Below are 26,303 nucleotides of genomic sequence, written 5' to 3'. Positions count from 1 at the left end.
CGCGTCCAAAATGAAAAGTAGCCATTTTTCCACCAATGGCGATAATATTGGGAAAAACTACGGCAAATTAATTTATTATGCCCACAGGGGGACGGGTGCGCCACCCCGTCCCACAATAATATTATTTTATTTTTAATACACCGATAAACATATGCCTTGTGTGCAGCTTTTATGTCAGTTTCGGACGCATCGTCGTTTATACTCATTAACTTCAATTCAGATGACCTTATGGTTGAATAGGTGTCTCTAGGTAGAGTTCTTAAGGTGGTGGTTTTTACTTCCCTACGGCAAAAACTATGCATTAAAAATTTTGATTTTTTTCTATCTGACAAAAGATGGCATGTCTTAACGGAGTATGCAAGCTTCTCTATATAGAGCATAGAACCTACTTTTAATAAGTACAGTAATAGTGTTAATGTTTTTCATAGGTCTAAAAGACTACTTAATAGTTTTTTAAACTTTGCTAAGAGTCCCAGTATTATAGTAGGGAGGGAACTCTATCAAGAAACATGTACAAGGTGCAACAAAGGTAAGGTTACGACCTTTTGAGACGAGATGGAGATCACGAGGGTATTCGCAAGATTACGCATGATTCTGATAAGAAGAGGTGAGAATTAAATGAGTTATATGATTTCTTATATTACACTAGTTTTTGCGCGCGGCTCCACCTGCGTAAAAATAGTTTTCTTCACATAAAAGTTTGCAGCATCTCTTGCGGTAAAGAATGTAGCTTATATATCTAGAATTTTGTCTATGCACCGAAATTCGTCCAATTCCAGTTTTGATTTCAGCGTTTACAAGCATTTTAACTTCTCTATGTATTTTTAATCATGGTCGCAAATAGTATAATCTTTTTATAACACCTCACAACTTTAATCTAAAAATAATGTCGGCATTCAGCTAGTAATAATTCCAAGTAACCTTTATCGTTGGTTTAACTATGGTATACTTATATATTTACAGCATATTAATGATACACGTGTGGGTAATACGTAAACAGTCTATCTTTTTAGGCTAAAGTCGTTGATCTTTACTTATACATGAGAAATCTCACACGAAAATGTCTGGAATGCAAAAGAAAACTTGTTTGGGAGTAATTCTGCAATCTCTTCTCTCTTGTTAACTTTACGTGTTAATTAACGAAATAAAATAAAATATTGCATTCAGCCTCCAAAGAGAGTTATAGATGATAAATTCTTGACTCTATCATCCGATGATTTTTGTTTTCGAAATCGAGACTTCATTTATCTAGCTAGTATAATAGTTATGTCAATTTACTAGTAATTAATATAAATATTTTTACATGTTTAAACTTTAAACAAATACCGGACAGTCTATCTCTACGTAGATCCGAACCTAATCTGTTCGCTGCTATTAAAAAATCAATATAGAAAGTCAAGAGGGGTCCAAAACATTTTTAAACTTTCATCTCCAATAAGTCAAACGGCGGATGGCTACGACGCTACGTCGAAGGGATGACGTAGCGAGAAATTCGTAGCCGCGTAGCTTAGCGCGAGTGCATTCCTCGTAGACAATATCTATTATATCACCTAATTGTAGCTTCGTAGATAACAGATGTTCTAATTGTTATGAGTTTATCACGCATATAATTTGAGATTAGTTTTATTTATGGGGGTTTTGTGTAATAATCATGCGTAAAACAAAACGTATAATGTGTCAGTGAGAAGCGAAGTGTATTGTGGAACTTGGTGAAGTTAGACTGCTATTGTTTATGAATACATGTCAACAGTGGCGAAAGGTGAAGTCTTTTGAAAGGTACACAACATATAGGTACTAATATGCATAAATGTCTGTAAATAATTATTATGATAATTAGATTATACATTACGAAGGGAAGTCTATATGGACCCTTTACGACTGCTTATCATATTGATTGTATCGTCAGACGAATTTTCTACTCGTTTTACGACAATTGATTAAATCTACACAAATTTTAAAACGTTAAAATATATTTTTTCAAGCCTACTATTCCTGGAACTATAGGAGCTCACATTCTTGCTGTAGTCTACTTTTTACCCCATTAACGGACTCTTATACAATCGGATCTGTGAAAAGTTTAAAATGAAACTCAATAAAAATGTCATGTGATTTGCTCGATATTGGAATTTGTCTTCGAAATATTGATAATCTTCCTAAACATTTAAGGTGGATAAATATGCAAACTATATATAGTTATATATAAAATATTAAAGAAGTGGGAACATCTATATTTATACTATTATAAAAAGTCGAAGAGTATTTTCGTTGAACGCGCTAATCTCAGAAACTACTGGTTCCAAGTACTGGTTGGAACTGGTTCGAATTGAAAAAATCATTTAGTGTTGGATAGTTCATAACTAAATAAAGTTGCATATCGAATTCTCCGCGAGACATAGAGACATATAAACAGAAGTTATGTCATGTAGAGCTTAGACTTATAACAGCACTAACATGTGTTAGTTTAACGGAAATATTAAAAGTTTCCTACCATATAACAACGAGAAGCTTCGGTTAGATGGCTACGTCTTCATATTATATTTAACCGACTTATAAAAAGAAGTTAATGAATATGTAATATGTTTTTACAGTTTATGAATTAACTATCTGTAACATTAAATAATTATATTGTTCTGGTATATTAATTACTGGGTAGTAATAGGTAAAAGTTAGTGTCTATTAACTAAAACTAGACTTCTACTACTAACACGCATTGTAAATTATATTTGTGAGTAAAGGCTTTTATTAGTGTATTATTATTATTATAATAGATAGGATGGTTTCTTAAGTTTACGTGAATTATTGAAATAAATTATTTAACGGATTTTTTTCTTAATTTTTGCTCTCGATGTTTCCATGACTGTCCGCGGTGTTATTATGATTATAATAGGTAGTAAGCGGTGGTGATTTCTTAAGTTAACGCGAATTATTGAAATAAAATTATTTAACGGTTATGACTGTTCGCTGTATTGATCCCATGAAAAATTAATACTACGTTATCAAAAAAAAAAAAACAGTGTTGAACACTTAAACATATCGCAATAAGACTTAAACGTTGCAATGTCTGGAAAAATGTGTGATTATTGAGCTAAGTCTAAACCGCCGACCAAGGCTTTGGCATCTTGCCCGTAAGTTTACTGCAGGCTGCCTTTACCCTCTAACCTACACTGGGGTAGCGATCGAAGAACACCAATTATAATATGATATATTTTATACATTTTGACATTGCGTTACTAAATGTAGACTGTCGGTGGCGTAGTTGTACTGCATGCACGGTAAGAGAGTACTGAGGTCGCAAGTTCGAATCCCAGGTCAGACAAAGGGATATTTGGGATTTTCTGTTCAGTGTCAGCTCGGAGTCAGGAATTTGTGCCCGATATGGCGATAGGCTCGCCCACTATCAATATCATGGGTCGGAACATTTGGCGAAAAGTGGGTGCCCGGGTGGCGCCTCTGCATACCCCTTCGGGGATGAATGCGTGATGTTATGTGTGTGTGTGTTATTAAATGAAACCACACACTCATCTTTTTGAAAATAATATTTTAAAATAAGTTACTCGAACCGTACATGTAAAATAAAAAAAGTGTTTGAACAAAATAAATATTAATAAAAATTCATTTTCATTTTACACGCCTAATGCCACTATTACTGTAAGATAATTAGTTGCAGAGGCAAAATCACTTTCAGCCAGAATACACTCATGCGCACGCCATTTTTCCTCTAAACAGCAAAATTACCAATAAATCAGAAAACTCAACCGATTTTTTTTTTGAAAACATTATTTATTCATGGCTAATTTTTAGCACAATATTAGCAAAGATAAAGACGAGTATGTGGTTTCATTTAGTAACGCAATATCAAAATGGCCCTGTTGTAGCAAAGTAACTCTATTTTCAAAAAAGCCGGCATTGTATGACTGGCGAATATTCATCTCATCTGTGGATACCGTCTGGATTCCGCTCCGCTTACCATTAGGTGGGTCACTGCATTTGGTAAGTAGAATGGTCTTCAATAATCGACTGTATAACTGAGTATATAATGATATAACTGACGAGAGATCCCTCGCCAGTCAACACTTTTAGACCGTGTATACGGCATTCGCTTTCCGGTTACAAAGAATATCGTATCCCCTACGAATAACTATTTACCAGACTTCACCATAAATGTTTTTATGGCCACAGCACAGACCCCAATGCACCTGAAGCGAAGTAGGGTCTGCATAACAGTCGCCAGTCGTCGCAATTGTGCCGGCCTGTTTGAATATACAGAGGCTGATCCCGGCACCACACACTGACGTGAGTCATTATGGCGGAAGTCACACCTTATCTACGGTGCTATCCAGACGGATACAAATATTCTACTACCAACATATTATAATATAATAGGTCTATTGTATTAGCTTAATTTCGTCGTTCATGAAGTTCCTTAACTACGATAATTGTAGACCTTAATTACTAGGGCAGAATGAACAGTTTCCATAAAACATTTTTTTTAAGTAACCCTTTTTGTATTTCTGGTAGTAGTCAGATGAATGCATTTAAAAAAGCTTCTGATAGCGTTTATGATCGTAGCGAGTGAGAGTTCTGCTGTAAATGTAAGGCTGTGGGTTTGATTCTGAATCGGAAGCTAATTGAGGACCCGCATCTTTAACCTAGGTATGAAGAGACTACTTCTTTGTTATTCTTCTTTCTTTGCTATTTCCATCCATGACATAGGACTTTTCCCTTTCTGATGTCTTCAGACATTGAATGAGTGCTTGTAATTATTAACCGACTTTAATAAGGAAGAGGTTCTGTTCGGTTGAAATGAACGTTAGTTTGAAGCATTATGTGATAATTTTTTTCACTCATGGTAGACGGTTTCCATAATACAATGAAACGTATTCATTCGTTTAGTCACAGTTATTGAACCAACTTCTTAAAAAGAAGTAGGTTCGCAAATCGAGTATTGTGTATCGCAATGTGGGATTTTTCAATTCTTGTTTATCATTTTTTTTTTGTTTTGTTGCTACGTCTTTATAAGTAGAGGTCGGAGATAAGAACTGATCAGAGACGTGTCGTTCGTTAGTCGGTATAATACGAGCCTGCCTAATCACTTCTTCGTAATGTTAGCACAAGAGCATGGTAACGTTTGAATTTTCTAGAAATCAATACGGTTTTATAGTGGCCACTGAGTAACATTAATTAAAACGTTTACAAATCAATTACGAAATGTTCATAGTAATTCATATTTCCGAGTTGATTTATATTTATAGGCCTCTCTATTTAAATTTGCATGTTAAGCAAGGCACCACACAGACAGTGATAATGACTAGAACTATATATTATAATTATATATATGTATATATGTTTTTCAAACAATTATCTTACAGTTGCTTCAATTAGATTACTAAACTAAGTATTTATTATACGTGCACGGACTAGTGACCCCACTGTACCTGATGGTAAGTGGAGTGCGGTTCAATTTAATGTCGACTGACGAGAGATGATTACCCCTCGGCCGTTGACACAATTATGCCGGCCTGTCGGAACCGGATATGCACAGGCTGATCCTGGAACGCGAAACACTTACGTGGGCCACTATGGCGGGTTTTAATGCCTTGTGTACGGTGATGGCTACCCGGGCGGATATAATATATATCCTACCACCAGCAAATAATAGTCGATTGGATGATAGTCGCTTCCACTAATTAGCTTATTTAAGCGCCCCTATTTTAAGATATACTCAGAGACTAGCTCTATCACAGCTTGATGTCACATTGGATATTGATTCCGATTTTCGAATTTCTGAGGCGAGGGATGGGTATAAGGTTGATTGACTAGACCATGTGGTGTCTAAAGACGCTCTCTCTTAGTACGTAGTAGCGCTTAGTACGTCAAGCCATTATACTAACAGAATTTTTAGTTACTAGCTTAGTGCTATGTTTGCCATGAGTCATTTGGGTGTTAAGACTAATAATACCCTAATTGTAAAATAACAAAGCTTACTATACTCAGCAGTGGAAGTCCTGGCTGACCTCTAGGCCCATGCTGGCCAGGCTTCTGCTAAGATCTGACCCCCTAAGAACATTTAAATATAAATCTATAGGGTAATTATAAAGCTTGTTACGGTTTTTGATTCTGGATACTATTGCAATGATATTTGTTAAATTTACAGATGGCTAACATATAGTGGTGTTAGGTCTCTCATATGTGAGAGTCTACTAGGATAGGTAACACCGAAAATGTCTATTTCTGCCATCAAACAGCAATGTGTAGTCACTGTCGTGTTCCGGTTTGAAGAACATTGTAGCCAGTGTAACTGTTGGACATAAGACTTAACATCTCATGTCTCAGGATGGCGAGCGCAGTGGAATACCAAACAATACTTTATAATTCAAGGCATTGGATGGTGTTTCTGTTTATGGGCGGTCGTATCGCTTACCATCAGGCGAAAGGCAAGCTCATCTCGTCAATCATAGCAATAAAAAAGACATATAAATAGGTAATATTATCTTTTAGGTTTCTTGTATACAAGTCTCATTGGAATATATAGTTTTATCAAAGTCTATAGTAGCCATACATTTAAAAAAAACATTCAGTTGTAATTTCTCAATAATCGGGACAATTTCGACGTGTTAGCTTCACAATTCATTTTAAACTACATTGTTCGGTTATTTTGACGCTTTCCGAAGGTAATTCAGAAAGGAATTTAGACACATAAACAGTATAATTTTGCGGGACAAAATACGTTTTGAATTAGTACACTTAATTGTATTTACTTTCTGTAAATACAGATCTAGTAATAAACATTTTGTTTCTGAACGTATTGTAGTCTTTTGTATTAGACATCCATAAGATTGTATCTTAGTGTGGGTTTGCTATGAGTGTATTTATTACTAAAAAAATCCTTGTTAAATAACATAATAAAGTAAGTCATTTTTTTGTAAAGACGACCGCCTTTCCACAACAAGCAAGCCGATAAATAACTAAACAAAACGGCTAACTATCGACAGAAAACAAACATAACGTGACTGCAACCCATAGCGCTGTCGACGCAAATCATCCAAAGCGAACGTACAAAAAACCATTGTTTCTACTAATAAAAACTTCTAATAAACATGCAACTAAGCTACAGCCTTCCGGGCAAATAAAACATAAAAATATATCCTATTTTCATAGGGCGGCCGTGGGAGGTGGGGTGGGGGGGCGTTCCATCTCCCCATCTGCGCAAAAACCCAAAAACATCGAAATGAAAATGAGTGTAGGGAGGCGGCGGCTCTGTGTTGGTAATTCATTTTTAACATTAAACATGTGTGCGTTTTTAAAGTACAGTCGCACGCATTATCTGTACGCTTTGACGACGTTTGGAGCTGCTTTTTTACTTCATTTCCTAATAAATAAGTAATTTTAGACTAATTAGATCTAATTATAGTGTAACGGAATTAATTGATTATGGCTTCTGAACGTACATTCCAAATTCAAAGTTGTTTTTGATGGATGACTGCGAACGATACTTTTAATTCTCACCGGCCAGTATTATATTACAGTAGAGTACTATTATAATGCTAATGAACTTATTATTTTTAAATTGCGTCACAGATAAAAAATATTTACTAAGGATCTATTTGTTGTCACTATATAGTCAATAATAATTAGGTATGGTTTCATCAACTTACTATTTATTTTAAAGTACATAGATTTAAATTAATACTGTTAAGTACTGAATTGCGATGGTTTTTTAATCTATCGCAGGGAACAATTTTTTTTTTTTTAATTATAATATAATGGATGCTGTTTAATTCCTCATCTAATATCTAATGACGGCGTCGAGTGTACGAGGCGCGAGTTCGCATTGTGCGCCCCTACACACACCTACACGCACTAGCGTGAACATAAAACGCAATTTTGTATTAGATTTAATTTGCGTGGCAAAGTTACGTCTGTGTGCGTGTGTCACATGAGTGTGCGCGCGGAAGTGTGCCCGCGCTTCCTACGCACAAATTGATTACGATCGTCGCAGAAAACACGAATTTGCATACACGTGGAGCAATTTTCGTTTTTCAAAAAAAGCCAATCGGCCTGTACGGAAAGCGTTCAGTTTACCGCCATTCGAGATTTGTTACTTTTCAAGAGTTCGAAATTCAAACTGTCAGGCTGAGCAGTAAGTAAGTTTAGATTAGTGGTAAGTAGTGTCTAGAGTAGTTGTAGTGTGCATGCGTGCGGTGGGTGCAGGGGTGCAGGTGCGGCGGGCGCAGGGCGCAGGGCTCCGGCGCGCAGTAGTGGCGCGGCCTCCGCCCGCCGCGGCGCCGCGCCGCCGAATGAGCGCCCGATTTAAAAACTATACGAACGAACCCGCGCAGCGAACGCCCGTAATACCACCCCCCGCGTAATGATTTTTTGGCGATGAATTTATATTCGCGCGCGAGCGGTGCCACTTTTTCGACCCCCCCACGGCCCTCCAACCCCCGCTCATTAACGCAACCCAGATATGCAATTCTGATCTTTGACGAGGAGGCTGTAGTGTCGGCGGGCGCCTCGCCGGGAGAGGTGCCCCGTTTTGTTTTTTCCCGCCCGGCTTCATTATTGATGGCATCGGGACGTAATGCGGAAGCATGTGTGAACGTTTCATTACAAAAGGTGGACGCCGCTCGTGTTAATATTGCAGACCCGCCGGACCCGACCGGACGGGCGGACGGCTCGCGCGACAAAAAAAAACTTTATCACACTACCAACCAACAATAAAAAAAATATATTGCAATTAATTAAAAATAAAATTAAATCTCGGGATCGGTCCGCGGAATTTTGAATTTGGAATCGAGCGCGGTGCAACTATCGGGACGCGTGCCGGCAAAGTTTCCAGAAGTTTGGCTAAAGTTTCGTCACGTGCGTGTGTGGACAGCGGACCGGTCGCGTGACGGATTGGCCGGACGGTCGCCGGTCGACGGCGCGGCGATCCACATTCCAAATTCGAATTTTCCGCCGTTTTGTTTTTTTGATTTCGAACAGTTTTTTATAGTGTTCGGAAAACGCGCCGCCGGTATCCGGACAATCGCATGTGACTTTGTTAACGTTTTGTTAATTGTTTTTTTATTGAAATAAATTCAGTGGCGTCGAGCAGCCAGCGGCCGAGGTGAGTGGTTTGTTTTTTTATTTTTATTTTTATTTGTCGTGAGAAAAATATTTAACTTCCGCGTTCGGTGTTAATTTATTCATCGGTATTTTAGTTGGTAACTCTTTCTCGTCTATTCATGTCGGAACTTGATTTTTTAATTTGCGTCTAACAATTAGCGCAACCCTTAGTAAAGACGCGTATTGTGATGCTAATGGGTCCAACTGGCCACTGCAAGGGATGAGCTGGGTTGCAGCGACGGACCGAGCTGGACATTAGATGCTTTTGCATAAATAATCAAAATTTATAGAAAAGAAATTGCATCTGCCGCTAATCTACGACCGGTGAAGATATTTGCATATTGCACGCTGCGACTTATTGTTAACTTTTTTTTTGTATTTTATTTTTATTTAACTAAACATTTAGTTATCATTTAAAGTTGTTTTATTATTTTTATTAGTTTTAAAGTTGTTTTATATATTTTCGATTAATATATTTGTTTTAAAAAAATTTGAACGCGGAAGTAACTTCATTTATTTTTTTGTGACTTTTGATATATAATAACAGTAGAAACTCATTAAAACAATTATTATCGATTATAAAAAGAATCTGCAGACACACAAACAAAAGTTTAATTATTAATTACAAATGTAGCGTACATTTTCGATTTATTAACAAATTACTTATCACAAGCTACAATAAATTATACGCGCGACAACAAAAATCGCCGTTAATATAAACAACGTCAATTCGTAACATTGCATTCTATTTTTTTACGCAAAAACTAGATCTGCAGCAATAAAATCACACCGAATTAAAATTCCTAGCCTAGCGTTGTGTAATCAGTGTATCTTATCACAGTTATCAGTGGCAATCTATGTCGGCACATTCGCGTATTTGCGCGCCCGTGGGGCACATGTGCGGAGTTGACGCGCACGCTGCAGACAGCTCGAGCTGGACCGTGCCGCTGAGCTGACGTCGTCTGCAGCACCCCATGTCCCAACCGCCTCGCCATTGTCGGCAACATAGATTTTTCAAGTTTTGGGGTTCTATTTTTAAATCTCGTTCGGCCAGTTCGAATGCGGTTTGAATTTTTTAATTACTTTTCTATTTTTAACGTATTTTTTGGCATTTCGATTTGTTTTCCTTAATTTACAGGTTTCTTAGTAATGAAATGCATTTTGTAACCAGTATTACATCATGGAACCACAATAGGACTTAATAAATGTATAATTTTACCTTAAATACAGTTAAATACCTTGAATATACAGTGAATTATGAAATAAATAGCCAAACAGGATAAATTATTTTCTAAAATAGGTGTTAAGAAATCTTCATTAGGATTTACTGAGTAATCAGTAAGCATAATGAAAATCATATAAAGAGCCTTTCTAATCTCAAATATATTTAAAATTAAAATTAAATAGAATTAAAATTAGGAAAAATTACAAAATGTCGTTTACTAAAATGAATCACCTACGAAATGGATATTTTTTGATAATTTGCAATCCAATTATTTTTATCTACTTCCATTTGTGCACATTCACAATGCGATAAGAAATTAGAATTTATACCAAGTTTGAATAAAGAATCTAAAAAAAATAATACAAAAAACATAGCTTACTCTATTTCCTATATAAAATTATAATCGTTAATTAAATAAAATTTATTTTCATATTAGGAATGAAATAGATTGCTTCTTCAATTAATTATATTTTATGATTTTTTCTTATCTCTATATTTTTTTACAACAGAAGATAGTGTTTGAAGAATGAAGACAGAGGAGTATGGTAATAAGATATGTTTGGGCAGTACTTCAGCAGCTACAAGCTATCAAAGTGTTATAAATATTGAAAACTATAAAACATGTTTTTTTCCTTAAATCTAGCGTCATTAAATATTAGGTCTCAGATAATATATGTTATCCAATTCGCAGGCAATGATCAATTATAACAACACCAGCATAATAGTTAAAATGTTTAGATTAATTTATAATTTAACCTCCAATCAAATAGTTTGTAACTATTAAACATAATTCAATAATTTGACGTCAAAAACATCTAAACAAAGTGAAAATGCATCGCAAAATTAATTGGCAATGCAAAGTAATAAACACGCCGGCACAAGAATCGATCGGCGACCGTCGCAGACTAGAAAAAAAGTGTAAAAAGTTGTCAGTCTCATTCCGGCCGTGTCTCGTTTCTAATCGCGGCCCTACACGCACGCGCGGCTTTTTAATTGCATCCCACCCCCACCCGGAAAAAAGGGCGAGTACACGATGGATTAGCATACAGCCTCAGAACGGGGAGAATGGGGCACCCCTTCAGTTTTTGCGCGTTTTCGCGGCGTGTGTAAGTTTTCTTTGGCGGGGGAAGCGGGCGTGCGTGCGCGCCGAGTCAGTCGAGCACCGCCGGAGCGCTGGGCATGCGGCCGGCATGAAACTCCACCGCAACCTCGCAGAACACGCGCAGTGACACCGTGCAGTAGTGGAGTAGTAGAGTAGTGCAGTGCTAGTGGAGTTAGTGGCCGGTGAGTAACATTATGCGCATCTAGACCGCCTAGTTGTCATGTGACGGTAGAACTAGCAAAATTCGGCGATAGCTGAGGAGCAAGGTCGTGGCATGTTGATAAAATTATTTGCACAGAAAAAAAAATGTGTTAGACTACATCGGATAACCTCATTTCGGTACAACGCGCGCTATTGTAGCGCTAAATACTATTTGTGCGAGTGAAGTGAGCCTGGACTTTTTGTAATTATATTAAATAAGTTCGTTCAGACGTACGTAAGTTGTACATCATTTTATTTACAAAGTTTGTGTGTTGCTTTACGCGAAGTGTAATCTACTGTGACTTTTGAACTTTAGAAAAACGAATCTATCATTTATATTTTACGTTAAACCTCTATTTGTATGAGATCACAAATATATAATTAGATTTAAGACTATGAGCCTATTGGAAGAGGCATCACTATCGTTTTGGCGGTTATACGTAAACTTTACCTAAACATTTCGATTCATATAGCAGTAAAACTTAGTTCCTTATATTATCAGTATTATAAATAGAAAGAATATTGTTCAACGTTCGATATGTCACGTACTCTATTTAAGCGGTAATTTAGCTCAAAAATAACGCATAAGTTCCTAATATCCAACTTATAAAAATATACTTCGTTTTAATAAAATCTAGAGAAGGCGATCGGCAGCTATCATTTTGATTCTGACTGATTATTCAACTATTAATTCTATAGCTTTTAATCACTTCTTATTTAGTAAATCGTTTCTTAGTTGGATACGAACTTTTTCTGTCGAAGACATTTCGTCCGCTCTGATGTCGTTGATTCTATCCATTGGATTTTGGATTATGAAGAACTTTTAAATTTATAAATAGACTTGTACAGTTTAGTTTCTATGTACAAATATAAACATATATATACCGTTTCGACGTCGTTTAATAACTATAGGCTGAAATAATGATCGCTAAGACATTTAAATAGTCAGTAGTTGTCATTAGACGTAGAACTTGATTAATGCAGATATTTAGTAATTAAGTTAACATATATAGGATCATTGATGAACGCAGTCAAATAAAGCATTTCATTCAACCTTTTTTGACATTACTGAGACTTTATTGTCTGAACAAATATAAATTAGCAACAATACAAACAAACAATTATAATATTCTAATATTTAGAAACTTTTAAATTAAGATTGAAGTTTATTTATCATTAGATTTGACAAGAAGAAAAGGGCAAAAATTTGCTAAAGGCATCATCATTACACTAGAACTGTTTTATTATAATTACAATCAGTTATATTATTATATAATAATTTCATAAAATAATACAGACTTTAAACAGTAGATTTATTTTATACTGTAAATGGATCTTTGAATACTACGCAGTTAGAGTTCTCTTAAATATAATTAGCGGTTATAGTAACTCACTTACTTGATGTAACGCACAACGGCTTCCTATAAACATGGAATTTCGAAGAGCTGAACGTTTGATTTTCTTGCAATATCACCCTATAGCGCTAAGTAAAGTCTACACCGTAATATTGGCTTCATTACTTAGCAAAAACACAGTAGTTCTTACTATTTAGTAGAAAAACAAACAGTTATACCTACATGAACTTTCGCAAACGAAGGTATTTTAAAATCATTAAATATGGTTACTATATGACTTAATATTTGTTATATGTTACACAATAACATTCTTTATATACGATTGAAATAAGGTGTATAATAAGTAATATCAATCGAAATATACTATACTTAGTCTGGCCATAAATACTGTTACACTTAATTATAAAAAAATATTACATTTGAATTTCGAATCTGTCATTTTTATACGATTGTTCATTGTGTTTTCTCATTTTGGCGCCAATACATTGTAAAAATATTTTGCGATATTAAAATGGTGTGGGGTGATAAAGAGAACCGAATCGCTGTGATAGCATTACACAAAGTAGGTATGGAGCCAAATGCAATTTTTAAAACTCTCCATACACTTGGTATTAGTAAAATGTTTGTGTACCGGGCTATTAATAGGTACAATGAGACCTCCTCTGTTTGTGACAGAAAAGATCTGGCCGTCCACGTAGTGTTCGTACGAAAAAGGTGGTCAAAGCAGTAAGGGAAAGAATTCGAAGAAATCCTGTCCGAAAGCAAAAGATTTTATCTCGGGAAATGAAGATAGCACCTAGAACCATGTCGCGTATTTTAAAAGATGACTTAGGACTTGCAGCCTATAAGAGACGCACTGGCCATTTCTTAACTGATAATTTAAAGAAGAATAGGGTGGTAAAATCGAAACAACTACTGAAGCGGTACGCAAAGGGAGGTCACAGAAAAATTTTGTTTACGGATGAGAAAATTTTTACAATTGAGCAACATTTTAACAAACAAAATGACCGTATTTATGCTCAAAGCTCTAAGGAAGCTTCCCAATTAGTCGACAGAGTGCAACGTGGACATTATCCGACTTCAGTGATGGTTTGGTGGGGTGTTAGCTATGAAGGAGTGACTGAGCCATATTTTTGTGAAAAAGGTATCAAAACATCGGCACAAGTGTATCAAGATACCATTCTTGAGAAGGTAGTTAAGCCCCTTAACATCACCATGTTCAATAACCAAGTATGGTCCTTCCAGCAAGACTCGGCGCCGGGTCATAAAGCTCGGTCCACGCAGTCTTGGTTGGAATCGAACGTTTCGGACTTCATCAGAGCTGAAGACTGGCCGTCGTCTAGTCCCGATCTTAATCCGCTGGATTATGATTTGTGGTCAGTTTTAGAGAGTACAGCTTGCTCTAAACGCCATGATAATTTGGAGTCCCTAAAACAATCTATACGATTGGCAGTGAAGAATTTTCCCATGGAAAGAGTGCGTGCTTCTATTGATAACTGGCCTCATCGTTTAAAGGACTGTATTGCAGCCAATGGAGACCACTTCGAATAAGCTTTTTATATTTTTAATTGTTTTATATTTATGTATTAAACTGACACACTGTAAAAGTAATAAATGTTATTTGCAGTTAACAATTTTCTTTTTTCTTTATTACAATATTTATGGCAAGACTAGGTATACTAGATGTATTGTAGACAGGCATACTTAAAAATAACCCTAAAACACAGTCAAACTGAATAAATCATATTTATGTTGAATAAACCTACACCTTTGCTGTTTCTGCTCGAATTTCGACCAGGAGGTTATATAAGTTTGATGACTTCACCTTACTAAAAACGTTGTTAATTTTTGTTTTAATTAATAACAGTTTCACCACTTCTTCCTTACGTTTAATAATAAAAATAAACACAAAGCTCTATTCATTTTAATATATATTTATTAAACAAAATCGCACCTTTTATCTCTGAGGTGTAGGCAGAGGTGCAACAAGTGCATCCACTTCCCGCTGTGTGTATTCCATCCCATGACGTGATAGGGACGAACCTATCGCCACATCGGATACAAATTCCAAACTACGGGCTGATACTGAGTAAAAAAATCCAATATCACTATGTCTAGCACGGGAATCAAATATAAGACCTCGGCACTGCAATCATAATCATAATCAAATACGCCGCCTAGGCACATTATTTCTTATAAAACATGAAGCCTAAATCAATGTATACATATTTAAATGCATTTATTATAACTCAATGTCGCATTATACTATTTGAAGTATATAATATAAGGTTAAGGATAATTAAAAATAGACTCTAGGTATTATTGCTTTGATTTCAATATGCCTGGAAAATTTCTATTTCAGTACTGCATTGTTTTTAAAGGACTCATTACTATTTTAACTAATTATTCAGGTAATTGTTTTATGCGCGTTTTAAATCGCAGAAATATCTTACTAAGATGTTTGTATCTTATAACTTATGTAGGAAAAAATATACTAATGAAAGTAAGATTTGATTTGCGAATTCTATGATTTGTATATATTTGTATTTGCCACCCTTTACTTCTGATAATATAGTTGCGTTGTAATTTTATTATCACTAATACATCAACATTTATTTATGAATTCATAATACCTAAGATTTAATGCATTAAATATTTAATCATAGTACTATAATAATTATAAATATTATACTATTTAGGCCAAAATCATCCACAAAAGGATTCCAAGCGAATAAGCGGGTAATAATTCGTTTTGAAACGAAATGAAAAAGAGACACCAGCATTACAATTTCAAATTATAGTCTAAATTATAATAGCCAGGGTAATGTAGTTGTTAAATTAGTTAACGCCCAAATCTTAGTAATTTAAGATCGTTTCCTAGATGGGTTTCTTGTTTTAATAATATTTACGTATAACAGTAGTTAGTTTAACTAACTGCTCAGTAATATAACCTGTTCAGTAATATCGTACTGTATGCGATGTTTAAATATTCCGAAGTAGTTTTTAATATCAGATCAATTTATATTACCTCTATTTCATAGAAGTGCACTACTATCGTTTTTTTTTTAATCTTTATTTAAGGAGCTTGGCTGTTATTTCACGACTATGTCGCTCCGGCACTACTATTTCTGATTTGATTAAATTTGGTATGCACACACTCACGTCTTTTATGCTCGAAGGGTCAGGCAGAGATGCAACTGGTATACCAATTTTGTGCCGTGTGTAATCGAGGGGGCGATTCTATATCGGGTGCAAATTCCAGACTCAGAGTTGATACTGAATAGAAACTTAATCACTTTGCCCGACCGGAGGATCGCACCCGAGACCTCAGGAATCTCGGTGGCAGCAGTGTTTAGTATGCATATAGATGGAATTAAAAGAAAACATAATGTTTATGACACTCAAAAGAGAAATTTTGTTAATTGAAACAGGCCGGCATAATTGTGTCGACTGGCGAGGGACAACCAATCGACACTATCTCGGCCCCACTTGAAGTATACTGATGTCACTTTTCTGTGCCTATATTTTTATAAATCCTTGAGCCGACAAACTATTAATCTCCCTACGTAAATCTTTACTTAAAAACCTAACTTAATATAAATACCTAAATCTAGAAACTAGACTGAGAAACGTGACTAGGTACAATAACAAATTGTAAGGAAAACAGCGTACGTCTATCCAATGAGACAGTGACCGGGAGAACTCAAGGTCAGTTTTGTTTACCAGGCCAGCCTATTCTTAGGCATTACTAAGCGTTATCCTTGGCTTTGGAGTCAAAATAACAGCGTATATAATTCAAAGTTCAGTGTTGCTAGTCTTTTGATTTTACCATGGCATGTCGATCTTATACAACGCCATTTTGATTTTGCGTTATTGAATGAAATAATTTATTTGTCTTCTTTAATATAAAAGTTTACAATAAATAACCAGCTCCTTTAATTAAGATTTAAAAAAAATAACGAAGAAAGAAGTGCAGGTTTCGAACAAAAAGAAATCTAATTTTACACGCCCTAATGCGACTATTACTAGTCCAATAGGATTTGTTGCAGCGACAATATCACACTTTTCGTCACAAATTTATTTACACACGCGCCATACTCACACTAAAATGTAATATTATCAAAAAATCAGAAAAGTAAAATCGAGGTTTTTGGCGAAAATATTGGTTATTCATAGATAATTTTTAGCACAATATTAACAGAGGTAAATACGAATACGTATTTACTAAATCAATGTCAAAATGACGATTAATTGTCGATGTATTTGTCTGGTCTACCGCCAAGCAATTCGCAAACTGTTTCGTTGGAATATTCTAGACCGAAAACTAAGCTGAGTTTAGCTTAGCTCACATGACGTATTCTGCCTTACTTAACGTTGTATATATCTGTTTAGTTGTTTTATCTCGCTATGTTAACGGCAGAAGAAGCGAGACAACACATTATATAACTGAGAGATATTGTTTATTAATAAGGACTATAACATATAGTTAATGTAGTTTGACGCCTACACGAGTATAGAAATATAACTCAGCTATATGAGCTATAAATTAAATTATCTTAGTTTTCGGTCGGCGTCCGGCATTAAAGAATATTGTGGAGACACGAGACAGTATATAATTTGAAGTATTTCAACTTAATATTTATTCATATTCTTACGTAATTTGAGGGTTAAAACTACACCAATTAGGTTGATTTTTAATAAACTTTAATAAAACCATAATTTCTCAGTAGCAAGAGATTACAACATTGTAATTAATAATTGAGGGCTACATTACGTGATCAACTTGTCATATAACTCAATAACAATTAAATCAATAATAGGAGGTAGAAAATTCGAAGGCTACATTTATTTACACCGACATACAGTTTATGGATTGGCGTGTACACAGATGGCCCAAAGACTTTGGTATCTATGCAGGAAGTCGCAACACAATAGAATATGATAATTTAATTAAACAGTTTTTGAAATTAACTGCTGTATATCGGTCTCTTTTCCGAAAATTAAAATAATTAGCTCCATTTTTTCTAGAATTTGTATTTCAAAACTACGTTGTTTAGAAAACTTTTTTTCGAACTTCTTTCGCATTCATGTATAGAAACACTAACAAAACTATAAAAAGTACAAAAAAATATTAAAAATGACTGAACCAATCTGAATTATCGCTAAAAATATTTTACACTCCCTTATTGCAGAAATTATATCGATGCCTACTCTTTCAACAGCTCTATGCTTATATTCATTAAACGGCCTATCTTTAGCTAATAATAAACGTCCAGAGTTCGAGTTCGGGTCAAATCCCTTATAAATTTATTTCAAGTAATATCCTTAATCTGTAGTTGGCTCAGGGACATGCCAGCTACTGTCAAATAGTATTGAAATAGAAATACAAGTCCATCTGCCAAAGTTTAGAATTCAGGAGTTGATTGGTTATACAATATGACACTAAGTCAGGAATAGGCAGTTACTGACACCTTTAACTGGCATATCAACTCGCATCGCTAGTAACGGTGGCGGGTAAAGCTGTCACTAACAGATCGTCGCATGCCTGTGAAAGGAAAAGTGGTCAACAACTAGACCGCGAGTTACTAATTGTTTCTATGATTTTTTTAACCATATGACAATATAAATTTCCTTCAAGCCGAAATTCATCGTATCCTATGTCTCAAGTGATGCTGACTGTAAAGAAGTTAATACATTTATGCAACACGCGTACTTCATTATTACAACACTGTTTCAAAACTTCAAGTATTTGTAATCGTCACATTAATGTAGAAGACCAAATACGAGTCATTCTAACCTATGCTCCTAAATAAATGGTAATAAAATGAGTTGAATATTATATTTACTTGAAACTAACGAAACAGACCCTTATTGTTATTGTCTAACCCCCTTATTCATAAACATTTTTTATCTAACGACCGAGTAAGGCTGTGATAACAAGTCTGTTTCTCAGTGCTGACGGCATGACAGTCTTCGCAGTGCGTAGACGTAGGGCCGTTGTGATTGGCTAATATTGAAATACAACAATAATAACCAATCACAACGGCCCTATGTCTTTGTCTCAGTGCCGTTGGGCACTGAGAAACAGGCTTGTTATTACAGCTTTACTCCGTCCTTAGATAAAAAACGTTTATGAATAAGGGGGTAAGAAGATAATGACAATAATACCTCTCACTCTGAGGGTAGACCGACACAACTTATGTATAGTTTGAGTATTAATAATTAATGTTAGGAACGTCTTCCACCAATATTCAAGCTAGTTTTGAACCTTTCCGAATCATATTTAAATAATTTAAAAGGTAGACAATCTGAGTCGAATTTGGAAATCAGATCCACAAAGAACTATTTAGAACGTTTTTATTAGACTGAGGAGGTGTCCGACTGGAACCAAATTATAAGTTACTAGCGGCTTCGAACGAGTAAAATGTAGATACTAATATGGGACACAAATCTTTGAATTTTTCAGCTTTTCTGTACTATAATATTAAAGTATTATATATGTAAACCTTTCTCTCTAAACACTCCATCTATAACTGAAATCTGTATTAGAATCCGTTGAATAGTTTAAACAATCTAAGCGATCAACAGCGGAAACGAATTCATTTTATACTATGTAAAGAGATTAGTAGAATTTATCTTTTGAATTCTACACTATTCAATGTAATCAAGAAGTTGCCATAGCCGCGCGATCTATAAATTTAATTTGATAAGAAAATTAATTCCCAATTTAATTAAAACACTAAAATTATGATAAATAAAATAGTAATGTAACATCCGACCTTCAAATAACCTATATAACTATATATAAACCCTTATCACTAAAAGATTAGAACACATATTCGCAAATAATTTAATAATTACATAAGTCCTAATAGAGCGCAATTTTTAAGGCCTTAATGATAAGATAGCTTCTGCACGCGGGTTCAGTCGCTTTAAAGTCCAAGTTGGTTGAGTAATACCAATTTAACTTGACCTCACAAGTGTTCATATTACGAAAAATTTACGGGTCTAGTTTTTTTTTGTAAGGACACTACCAAGACTTTTATGGCCAGGGAATTTTAGGTGACCATATTAAATTGACCCTTCAACTATTTTGTGTAATATAAAATTTTCCATCTCTATTTTGTAGGAAAAGTACTATAACTCAATTAAAAACTAACCTAGCTAATAGATTACTCCTCATAAAACTAGTTTTTGCCAGTATACACATTAAAATCTGTTCAGCCATTTTGAAAATAACCTTTCTTAAATCTATAATTACATAAAAACACTTGTGCCGTTCACAAGTACAAACAATTTTATTTATACATTCGTCACATAAGTCGTTTTGCAATGAGCAAACATTGCAGATTAGATGCCCTCGTTAGAAAAAACAGTGACGCTCGATAGCAGGGCATCTAGACGTAGTTAGGTACCCTACTCGTCGTTATCGAAGTTCAACGGCTCACCAGAGATAAAAATAACAGGCGACTCTTCCTTTCTGCAATGATTAGCGAATAAAAAATATTACATGATTATTTAAGATTGTTAAGTTCGCGGGTCGTGAGTTAGATCCGAGTGGGGCAAATGTAATTGAGATCTATCGCTATGTAATTTCGGTTGTCTTTAAAATGGAAAGTGGAAGCATTTAAACAGTGTTCACTGGTGAAGGATAATTATCCCTTGACAGTCACAATTAGGACCCCACTTGGCTTACCATCAGTTTCAGTAGTGTTAAAGAGACTTCTTCACACCCACCACTACAACTCTTGTAAGCCAGGATCAGCAGTGGCACGCATTTTATGAGACTAACCGGTGAAACTCAACGCGTCAGGGAACACTAATTTGTCTTTATCCCGCAACGAAGATCAAATAGAAATACGGCGAGGAGTACTATATGGGTTATCTGATATTTAAAAATCGTAAAGAAGCTTCCCCAGCTCTCAAAAAATAGTGTACACTCATAAACTAATTAATGTGTAAATAATAATGCATAGTTATTTTTTAAATTACCTAAACACAGTTTAGGTTCCAATTATAGTTAATTCCGGTACGACGTTGCAGCTAATCAAGTTTCATGATAAAATGTACAGTTTGAACTTCCTGTAACATTCAATAACATACGTTAGGAAGGTCATGTTAAATTGGTCTAGTTATGACAATTAGCCACACGTTTAAGTAACCTTAGCTTTTACGATTGCCCAAAAATGGAGCTCTGGCTACCCCATAAATAGCATATTGATGATCATAAGATGACTGAGGAAGTGGTGGTAAATTTAGGAGCCGTCTCTCGTTATTATTAAGAGTACTTCTTAGTCAGGCACTCTTCAGAGAGTGATCGATTGTTGCGTTGGTGATACATAGAAAGTTGTTACTATCGTCAGTCTTCTCGGCTATGTTCGTAGATCTACGTATTCTAATTTATTTATATTCTTTACTGTACAGAATGAATAATACAAATAAGAAATGAGGACAAAAGGCACATGTACAAATGGCGGTCTTTTCGCTCTAGGCAATGTCTTCCTGACAATCATGGCATGGATATAAAAACGAGAAAGAGATTCTTCCCCATTTTTGTCGATTAGCAGCGCTGCCAATACTCTCTATCATGGAATACTTTGTCATTGGACAGCATTATATAAAAACAGTTTGTATGTTCTTATTGTTTGAATACGATGTAATTCATAACCATTGGGCTAGTATGAAAGATCTCGTGAGTGTGCCTAAAACTATAACATACAAGACAGATATCACATAGCCTAAAATAGACCAGAAAACAAGGAAATATAATTAAATTTCAAAAGAATCTATGTAGCAAATAATTTTCGTCAAATAGGTTATAAATTCGTGTTTTCCTTTTCTGTTAGTCACATGACTATGTACAGTCATACACACAATTAATTCGATATTCTGGATTTAAATCATAGGCAATTAAATTACACATCGTGCTAGACCTGGGAGTGCAGTCCAGGAATTCCCCGTCCATAGACCACTGGCTGCTAAACTAGGCACAATAAACCAGCTACAGGTTGATCATTGCTGGAAATTTTAAATTAGATACAACCGTTTTTTTCGCGCGTAAAAACGCCTTATTACTAGCGTCACTTGAGGGGTGAATGGAACTGTTATGTTGGCTTCACCGGTCTTACGGCACAATGTCGACACTCGGCAGTATAGCATCATCCGAACGTCCATTGGACTGAGTCCCTAACCCCTATACGCCCCACACCGGCATACCAACCAAAACCCGTAAAGGTCCCGTGGTATTTTGTTGCAATAACAACTGCCCAGGGCCGTCCCTGCTATCTAGAAACAGCTTGCATCCAGAACATTAAAATTTCTAATCGATTAAGTGGATTTGTCTACATTTTTATTTGACGTCAGTGCCACTGTTTCTAATCTTGTCAAAATAAGTGATAAAGATAAGGGAGCGATATCTGTAAACATAGCTTGATGCGTCTTCAGTTGTCATATGTAGTAGTTATAAAATTCTAGGCTCACTTCTACTTCAGTCACCTCAAAAATAAACACGTCAATAGAAATAAAGAGGTTATATTCAGATTATAATAATATTTCATACTAATATTACTCAAATACAATTTTTTTAAAGTTAATCTATACATATTGTAAAACAAAGTCCCCTTTTCTGTCTGTCTGTTCGTTATCGATTTTCTCAAAATGTACCGAACGGGTTTTTATTAAATTTGGTATAGAGATAGTTTAAGACCCTGGGAAGGTTATAATCTTATAACCTTCCCAGGGTCTTAAACTATCTCTGATGTAAACTATCTAGTTTACATCCCGGAAAAATATATAGCGGGACTTTATTTTTATCCCGGAAAACTACTTTGCGCCCAGCCGCGAGCAAGAGCTATAATAGTAATCAATTCTATTACGTCAAGAAACAACAAAATGTACCGCCTCGAATAAACATTAGTAACACTGAAAAACAGCCGCAGTTTTTTTTTAACTAAAATATTGTACTCTAAACGCGCCAGACAGTTGTGTTTGTACATATACGTCCCTATCAGGCATAGGAGACTCTATCAACAGGATGTTGGAACGAAAAAATAATAAAACCACATTGAACACTAATGTTGTTATGGCGTCTGTTTACCACAATCTAATACAAATTATCCATTAAATACTAGCTAATGTTAGCTAATTTCGATAATATGAAGACAAATAATGGTAGATTTTTGGTTGAAATGTAAAGTTAAAGGAATTTGAATCAAGCTAAATCTGTTAAGCTATTTTTTCATAATATTCACATCTTTGCGGAAGTGTTTATTTATTCTTAAGTCATTTCATTACTTAACTTATACATTTTTTAATTTAAATACGCAGATTCTATAATGTAGAATGTAAGTAATTGTTTTTTTTTAATAATAATTTTTATTCTATTATTTTGTTTAATTTTGTATTTTTTTTTCACTCCAACCTCTATTTCCTATGTTTCTACTGTAAGCTTTTGTGATGCTTAATTGGTGAATGAATACAATTAAATTTGAAATTTATTCGACAAATCTACAGAAACATGCCTTGGCTACACTATCGCTTTGTCTCGTTCTACAAAACGGACATTTTGGGGTATCAGTCTATAATTTTGATCAAAGAGATATAATCGTAACCAACCAGCCAGATATAATTAACTTGTTGACATTTCTTCGTATTGCATTAGGTATCATGTTGCAGTATTTAATAACGGTCACCTGTATGAGACAGACAGACGCCCGGTCTGCAGATTTATATAGATATAGGAATGTTTGTGTGTCATTTTGGAGAATAGATAAGGAAATAGCTATAAGCATTAGGTAGTAAGGTTATATAACACTACTAAACGTTATTATTGTTATAGCCTGACCAGAAAAATAAAAAACTTGCTATGTTTTTTCATTTTAAAGTTAACTTGTTTTTCTATTTATTTAAGGGCGTTTTTTCAAAATTAAATTGTCACCTAAATTAACGTTGTCTATACAAGAATTTGGTTCTAAATGTTGTCATCAGACGAACGGCACGCTCGTCTCGTCATTCAATAAAGAAAAAAAAAATTAAAAATTGAATACGACAGCTAATTTTTGTTCAGTAAAAGCAACAACTCAGCTCAGAGCACTTAAATGGCAACTTAAGTAAGGTTATTAAATAGTTCAATACATTAAATATGTACTTAAGATCCAACTCAAAAGTAAGTTCCTTTTTTTATTTAACAAAATTCATAACACAGAACGCAATCATTATTAACAATACTTAGGCAGTAAAATTACATTTAGATTGTCTTTAACACAGCCCTACGCCGTCAATGCCTTCTTATGATTTAAAAATAAACCAAATACTATTCAGCACATTGTTTACACTTTTAAGTGATTCATAATATTTTGCAATACGTTTAGCGCAAAACTGAGTAATTGCAACAAGACTCCAGGCAAGGTGGTCTAGTTCTGGTAAATGATTACAATACGTTACTAAGAAATTAAAAAATACATTGTTTATGGTATTAATTGTACAATCGTGTATTTTGAACCTTATTTATATAAATTAGAATGGTAAAATTATCTATATATATAAAAAATGAATCCCTATTTCCCTTGGTCACGGCATCACGCGTGAACGGCTGGACCGATTTCACTATTTTCTTTTTTGTTGTGTTTGTTATTGTCAGAAGGTTCTTATGAAAGAAAAAATTCAAAAAATTCGCGGAAAATTAGAAAATTTAAGAAAACTTAACGAAAATATTAATTTTATATAACTGTAAATTGTTTGAAATAACTGTCAGCGATTGACAGAATGCGCGCCGCAAATTCATAGTTAAGACGGGACAACGTCTGTCGGGTCAGCTATCTATGATAAATATGCTTAAAGATACATAAAAAGGTAAAGTAATTTTGTCGTTTTTTAACCGACTTCAAAAAAATATGGTTACGTCAAACTGACTAAAGTACTTCATAGATTTTACATAAAGGACATAGCGTACTTATAATTTCAAAAAGCAGTTTCTTCAAACAACCGCAAATCATACAAGGGAGGAGTCAAAAGTTAATAAATATATTATACTTTTCACTCCCAATGTAGTTACAATAAATATGAATAGCAGAAGCGTTGACTTTGATGAATAGGCGTGTGTACAGTCGGACATAAAAATATCTCATCAAATGGAAAACTTCAAAACGTTTCTTCGCATTTAGTAAAAAAAAACGATATTTGATAGACGCAAAATAATTTCTCGAGTTTACGCAAATGTTAGACATTAAAAAAAAAACTATTTTGCGGATTGGAAATTGTAAAATATAGATATTGTAACTTTGACTTTTCGGGTGACCAGCAATTATTTCGCCCGGTGACCACGAAGGCTGCAAAGTCTTTGACACGTCGAGAAAAAATTATAATAAAAAAAATCGCGATTAAATACGCAAAATAGTTTTATTTCAACACAATAGTTTAAAGGCGATTTGAAATTATAAATTTGTTCAACTACTTTTGCAATTAACTGTACCTCTAATACAAGAGAAAACTGGGTCACAACTCGCGCATACACTCCCGTTGAAATCTAATGCTCTCCCTCGGGAACTATGCTAGTTCCCGATTCTAAAACACTACGTGAAAAACACAATTTTAAAAAATATATAACAGTATTACTACTACTGAAGTTAAAAAAACACGATAAAAATAGTAAAAAAACAACAAGAGATTTATCAAATCTTCTATATCAAGGAGCACCTAAATTCGCGAGGTTCGACCGATATCGCGATAAATTTGCCACGTGCGCTAAATAGGTCATGGCGAAACAATCTTCTAAGTCCACATTATCGAATGTGACGCTCAAATAAATTTAGTTTTTAGATTACCTCATGTAATTGTAAACAAAAAATTATTACAGCATTAATATTTGGTAATCATTTTTAAAAAGAATTCCCAATTCAGGGTAAATTTGAATTTGGAATTGATTTTTAAATATTATTCGAATCGTTTGTTTACTCGATGCGGAAAACAAATAAATTAAAAATACAAGCTAATTGTTTCGTAATCTAATTCAAATTACATCTGGACAATACATTTTAAAGGTAATTATATTAGTAACTGATATTCAGAACGCGAACTCGGCAAAACCGATGTGCAATATGTTGATGAATTACACCATTGTTTCTTATTAATTGACAATCAGCGAATTATCGATGATTCAAACTGTATCTTATATAGAGGTTTTTTCTTAGTATCTTTAAGTTTGGGGACAACGTATGAGACAAAATAAAGAATTATTTTTGTGCTTGAATTACAATTTTTTTTTATTGAAATAATAAAATGTTTATGAAGCGTTTTAGATCGTATATCAAAAATG

The 26,303-nt window shown here is 34.6% G+C and overlaps 1 protein-coding gene across 6 annotated transcripts in view; it reads left to right on the top strand.

The window, feature by feature from the left end:
• Positions 1 to 26,303, top strand: part of LOC115447056 (broad-complex core protein isoforms 1/2/3/4/5) — a 142,960-nt gene that overhangs the window by 75,145 nt on the left and 41,512 nt on the right. The window contains exon 1 of one of the 6 annotated variants that reach the window (XM_037438620.1): positions 8,535 to 9,109. The exons of 1 other annotated variant lie outside the window; for it this stretch is intronic. The gene's annotated coding sequence lies outside the window, so the exon portion shown is untranslated. Of the gene's footprint in view, positions 1 to 8,534; positions 9,110 to 11,291; positions 11,872 to 26,303 lie in introns of those variants that run through there. 4 more of the 6 variants (XM_037438622.1, XM_037438617.1, XM_037438618.1 and 1 more) reach the window with 4 other exon arrangements.

The sequence above is a fragment of the Manduca sexta genome, chromosome 14, assembly GCF_014839805.1.
Source record: "Manduca sexta isolate Smith_Timp_Sample1 chromosome 14, JHU_Msex_v1.0, whole genome shotgun sequence".
Taxonomy (NCBI): Eukaryota; Metazoa; Arthropoda; class Insecta; order Lepidoptera; family Sphingidae; genus Manduca; species Manduca sexta.
Note: the sequence above shows the minus strand (reverse complement) of the source record. Positions and strands in the feature narration are given on the sequence as shown.